This window comes from Mesoplodon densirostris, chromosome 14, assembly GCF_025265405.1.
Source record: "Mesoplodon densirostris isolate mMesDen1 chromosome 14, mMesDen1 primary haplotype, whole genome shotgun sequence".
Taxonomy (NCBI): domain Eukaryota; kingdom Metazoa; phylum Chordata; class Mammalia; order Artiodactyla; family Ziphiidae; genus Mesoplodon; species Mesoplodon densirostris.
In genome coordinates this window covers 74,416,019-74,422,018 of record NC_082674.1, presented here as the reverse complement: position 1 = coordinate 74,422,018, position 6,000 = coordinate 74,416,019, and the positions used below count along the sequence as shown (strand labels likewise).

The 6,000-nt window shown below is 55.6% G+C and overlaps 1 protein-coding gene across 1 annotated transcript in view; it reads left to right on the top strand.

Moving 5' to 3' along the window:
- The first annotated feature begins 2,791 nt into the window (after positions 1–2,791).
- The window catches only part of CNGA3 (cyclic nucleotide gated channel subunit alpha 3), a 35,918-nt gene continuing 32,709 nt past the window's right edge, over positions 2,792–6,000 (top strand). Inside the window, exon 1 of the mRNA XM_060117330.1 lies at positions 2,792–2,867. The gene's annotated coding sequence lies outside the window, so the exon portion shown is untranslated. The remainder of the gene's footprint in view (positions 2,868–6,000) is intronic.

Genomic DNA, 6,000 nt, shown 5'->3' with positions numbered 1-6,000 from the left:
GGGGGACGCAGACTCCAGTCACTGTGTGGATTAAAGAAGTACGCCCAGGGCAGTGGGGTGGCGGAGCCCGAGGGCGGGCGCGGCGCTCTCCGCACCCCCCGGTGCTGAAACGGGCCACATCTCGGCAGGAAAGGAAGGAGCAGAAAGGAAGGAGCCAGCTCTGGCATCTGCTCCCACCCGCGGCACGCGCACACACACACGCGCGCGCACACACACACACACACACACACACACACACCCCTCCCTCCAGCAGGGATCAAAGGACTAGAAGGCGTCCCCTGCGCCTCCTAAGTCTATCGCACCCCTTTCTACTCACGTCCCGCAGACGCGCTGGGCCAAGTCGGGAGCCGTCAGGGCAGGAGGCAGAAGAAGCTGGGCTCCTTCAGCAGAAGGATGGACACCACCCCCGAGACACCTCCCCAAGAGACCCTGTACCCGGAGGCCGCGCCGCCTCGTTCCCCGGGCTCCAGAACCGGCTCCCGCGCAGAGACTCCCCGAGTACGCGCGGCGCGGGGGAAAGTTGTGTCCATGGCTTGGAGGGGGCAGGAGCCAAGGGGAACCCCGCCGGGGTCGGGGGACTACCTCCGCAGGGCCCTACTCAGCCGTGAGGATGCAAAGAGACATGTGGGCTGCGGAGGAGGCAAAGAATGAAAATGCTTTGGGGGAGTGAGCAGTCACTCTTTTTTTAAAAAATGACAAAATCATAATCCGCGATCTTGGCTGCTCTGACCTTAGGGACTTAGTGCTCAGGAGCGAGGAGAAGGAGCGGGGTGGGGGAGGGCCTCAGATCCTTTGCCAACCGCTAACCGGATAATCACACGGGCCCTCTGTCCTCGTCCTCCGGCTTTTCTCCCCAGCTCAGCCCTCACCCCCGCTCCCGACGCCCCGACGGGCGCGCGGCCAGCAGCCCCTCGCGCTCCGGCAACCCTGGGCAAGGGCTGGATGACTGGAGGAAGGGCCGATTCGTTTTTCTCTCCGTGTGATTCCCCAGTTCACAGCTGCCCTGCTTTGTGCTGCTGTTGAGACTAAAATTTGTCATTCTGAAGTGCGTGTCTCTAGTTAGACACGGCATGTGGCCGAGGATCAGTGGGGCAAGAGCAGAGGGGACCCGGAGCCCGCGGCTGGGACCCCGTGGCGGCGGACGCGGTGCCGGGGACACGCAATTCGCTCGCTCAGGGCTCTCCCTGCCAGCGGTTCCGCCGGCGCAACCCCCCTCCTGGAAACCCGACGGCACGACGGTGGGCGTTACTCATCAAATGTTCCGGAGGGGCGAAGCTGGGGCCGCGCCTTCCCTGGTACCTCACACCCTGAGGCAGTGACTGGCTACCGGGGTTCGGGCTCTACCCCGGAGTGTTCAGTCCAGACCCCTGTCTCTATGGACCTGTCCACCAGCCCCTCCCCCGCGCACACACGCACACACACACTTTCATTCATTCATTCAAGAACGGGCAACGACATCTTTGTCTAGGCATGGGGTGATGTACTCCATGAATGAGAAATCAGTGGAGGGGGCGATGGGAAGCCGGGCCGGGAGGAGGGAGGTGACCCCTGTCACAGCCACTCCCTGAGCTAGGTCCTTGTACGCCAAAGTCCCGGATTCTGCTAGGTCAGGGAAGCGAGTTAGCATTTCACTGAGCTAGAGGGACTCCCTTGGCGCGGAGCGGGTGTGGCAGGAAAGACGCGAACTTCCCTTGCTTCGCAAGAACGCCCGAGCGCACGCACTTTTCCTTCTCAGCCTCTGTTCTGTCATAAACGGGGCCCTCGTCGGGCGTGGGATGCCAGGTGAGGGTGACTGGCTGCTCTCTGGGTGACTGGTCGCCACAAGATCTCAGTCACTTTACCTGGGACTTTGGCCGGGACTGCGTGTGCCTCTTGCCTTTGATGCGCCTGTGTTTCTGCCTCTTCTGTCGTCATTCACTATCTGCCGGCGATTGCTGCGGCTGGTTAATAATGGGGTTGCCATGGCGACCAGTTTCCCGTCGCCATGGTACCCAGGAGGTAAACAGTTGGAAGCCACAGAGGCTCTTCAGTAGCTCTCCCCCACCCCCCAGATTTTGCACAGGCTGCGGGATTCCTGTAGTTGTGAGGGAGGGATGGCAATGATCACATGCTGTGGTCCCCTCCTCCCTCCCAACCCACACTGTCTAGCCGCCTGTTCACCTGAAACCCCCTCTTAATCCCTGCCAATCACTGCGGCCTCCAGGTTGGGATGGGTCAAGCTTTTACCTCCATCCCCCAACTGCTACAATGAGGCTGGGGTAAATGGTTTTCCCTCTGACCTAATTCATGTCAGCTGCACACTGTCTACTCCTGAGTACAAATGACAAGGCTAAGCCCTGCGGGAGACAAAATTAATTAAACAAACACAGTCCCTGGCCTCCGGACATCATGGTGTAGAGATGGCCTCTGCTCTGGGCTGCAATAGGGGTGATAACAGTGTCCCAGAGTAGAGAGAAGTGGGAGTGACAGACCCCTCCCCCAGGGGAGGCCATAATGGAGTTGAAACTAAGGAATTTCAACGGCTGAGCAAGAGGGAAAACGTCTCTCTAGGCAGAGGGACTAGCAGGAGCCGAGATGTGCGTTTGCTCAGGAGAGGATGGGCCCTGCTGTGGTAACACATGGACTCGTAATTGGGGCAGAGCCGCGCGCAGCCCTTAGCGCACGACAGTTATCGCGAGACCCTGAGCACGCGAGACCCTGAGTGCGCGAGACCCTGAGCGCACGAGAGCCGGGATGCTCCGGGAGATTGGAGGTCTGGCTCCACCGAGGAGCACAGCTGTGGTGTTGTCGTAGCAGAAGTGCGGCGAGAAGCGGACCTTGGCCTTCTCCCCTGGGCCCTCCAGGCCCTCCGGTCTCTGAGCCTGAGGGTGAGCTGGGGGGGTGGCCCGGGGACAGGCTGAGGGCTGTGTCCCCCAGAGCTCCAGAGTCCTCTTCACTGCCACCCACTGGCCGGGCCCAGGCCTTGAGGCAGCAGCGAACCCCTCCCCCATCCCCGCCTCCGCAACTTCATGGCGGCGGCCGTCTCCATGGGTCGCAGTCCCTGGAGTCCTCGGCAACGGGAGTATATGGACACAGCCATGAAGGTAACAGCTTCAACCAGCTTTAGTCTTTCCGTTCAAGTTTCAAAACTTGGTCCAGCTTAGACCAGTTGTCCACCCCTAGGAGGTGGCCAGAGGTCAGGGTTAAATTGCAAGGACATTGCACGTCATGACTGCAGGTCCACCTCTGTCGTGGGGCTATTCTCAAAGAAGGGCAGTTGTGGTGAGTGAGGCATTTACCTGATTGGTATTTGCTACAACATGTGGTCCTGTTGATGCTCTGCAAATGATTCTCTCCAGTTTAAATGAAAAGCCTGAGGGCCAACTGGGTGCAGCGTGCCTGGCTTCCTCAGTGATGATGGCTGGGCGGGGTCTGGGGACCTGGCCCCGAGGGCGCCACCAGCTGAGATCTGCCTCCTCAGCGGAGCCTGGGCATTGGCGGGAGGACCCAGACTGGGCACTGGATGAACACTCCCGGGCAGGGTAAGTGGCCTGCACAGGCTCCTCTTAGCCAGGACCTGGACCTCGGAGGGCGGAAGTTCAGCCTCGGGACCTTGCCCTTTCTTGTCAGAATAGAGAAAGACATTTGTTTTGGTGGAGATTTAGGGGAACATCATGACCTGACCGAGACCCGACCTCAAGAACAAAGGATCGGACACCAAGAAGTTAGCAACAACTAACCACGCCCCTCCCTCACCTTTCCTACAAAAGGGCTTTGCTGAAAGTTTTCAGGGAGTTCAGGGTTTTTAAGGCATGAGCCACCTGTCTCCTTGCATGGCCCTGCGATAAACCTTCCTCTGCTGCAAACTCCGACATTTTGGTATTGTTTGGACTCACTGTGCATCAGGCACACGGACTTGCGTTCAGTAACAGACCCAGAACGTCTCAGTGGCTTAGCCCATGGCCTATGCGATGTCTGAGGTTCCGAGGCATTGGGGGGCCCTGCATCATGGTGGGGACTATGCTGGCCAGATCCTGCCACCCAGCCCTCAGCTGGCCTGGAAGGGGGACTGAGAAATACAGCCAGCACTAGGGTGGGCTTTGGTGAGCAGTCTCTGCCACCAGGTGGGATGAGAAAATTCATGCCACTCTTAAGGGAAGGATGAGTAATTTCACTTAAATGGAGCACCCCTTTTAGGCTAATATGATCCAGGTTACAAAAAAGTCTTGAATGTCAAGCTAAGACTGCATGCTGGAGAAAATAGGCAACCTCTGAAAGTTTCTGAGTGACATGATTAGAACTATTGTGTAGAAAGACCCCAGTGTTAGTCTAGAAGATTCATTCATTCTTTCATTCCACACTCATTGAGTACCTCCTGAGTGCCAGGCCTTGGATAAGTTGCAGAGGTGAAACTAAACATGGGAGATGCGCAAAAGGAATTGTTTCAACAGTCCTGGGGAGGGGAGAACAGGGCTTGGACAGAGGTGGGAACAGAACTCAAGAAGGCCAAGAGCTGTCTCCGGCTTCTTCGAGCCCTGGCACATGGTTAGGGCTCAGTGCATTTCTGACTTAGTGAATGGATGAGTGGAAGGCAACAGAGGGGACAGATAGTTGGTGGTGTAACTGAGGGACTTGGTGATGGTGGATCTGGGGAAGTGAGGGAGAGGGAGGCGTGGAAGCTTATGCGAGGCTTAGCTGGGTGATTAGTTGGCTGCAGGTGTCGTTCATGGGGCATTAACCAGAATAAGACTGAGGGGAGGAAGGGTATATTTGGGATGGTGCCATTCAGGACATTTAGTTTTGTACCAACAAAAACTTCCTGGAGGGCTTCCCTGGTGGCGCAGTGGTTGAGAGTCCGCCTGCCGACGCAGGAGACATGGGTTCATGCCCCGGTCCGGGAAGATCCCACATGCTGCGGAGCGGCTGGGCCCGTGAGCCATGGCCGCTGAGTCTGCGCGTCTGGAGCCTGTGCTCCGCAACGGGAGAGGCCACAACAGTGAGAGGCCCGCGTACCGAAAAAAAAAAAAAAAAAAAACTTCCTGGATATACTGTATCCTCCCTCACATGGCCCACACCTTGGCCCTCATCTGATCCCCTTTTTGAGGAGCTTCACACATTCCGTCTTGTACTATAATAATGCAGTGTAGGAATTTTAAAAACACGAAAAACAAAACAGGCTTTTGTTCCCCAGTTCTGCCACTGGGTGACTTTGAATAAGTTGTTAACCATTCCAAGTCTCAGTTTCTTCATGTGTAAGTTGGTAGTAGTAGTTATAACATCTGCCTCATTGAGTTGTTGGGAGAAGAAATGAAGCAATTGGTGTGAATTTCTTAGTACAGTGCCTGGCATGGCAAGTGCTCAAAGTTGGATATGACCATCTTATAATTACCTATAATGACAATGTGTTACTTTTATATCATATCCCAAAAGTTAATTAAGGGAAAAAACACGCTTTACCTCCTATGTCTGCAGCTAGCCTTGGGGAAACAGTCCTTAGGGAAGGAAGGGAGGTCCTTTGCCTGGCCTTGATGACTGTGTGTGTGTCTGTGTGTGTGTGTGTGTGTTGGGAGGTGGGAGGAGAAGATGGAATTCTGGGCAGAGCATCTATAGGGCTGGCTACAGAGCTCCGGGTTCTCCAGCCCTAGATACATCTAGAAAGCACTTTCATCCTTTTGCAATCTCAACCCGAGCAACTGAATCCTATTGCAAAATAGTCATTTAGAAACTGAGTGCACTTAAAGCTCAGGAAACCAGAGTCCCATTAGTTCTGAGTCATCTCTACAGAAGACCAAGACACTTTCTAGGCATGAGGCAAGCCTCTGTCTGGTGGTTGAGTGACATAATTGATAACCTTGTTACAATTTCGGTGGGCTCTTTTTTACTCAGAATCTCTTCCTGTCTGGGGGAACAATGTTAGCTTTTCTTCTCGGGCAGGAATTGAAAATCTACAGCCGGTGTGTGCAAGCTTCCCTTTGCTTGTGTTATAAAAGTGCATAGAGTTGAGAAGAGGGAGGACTCCAC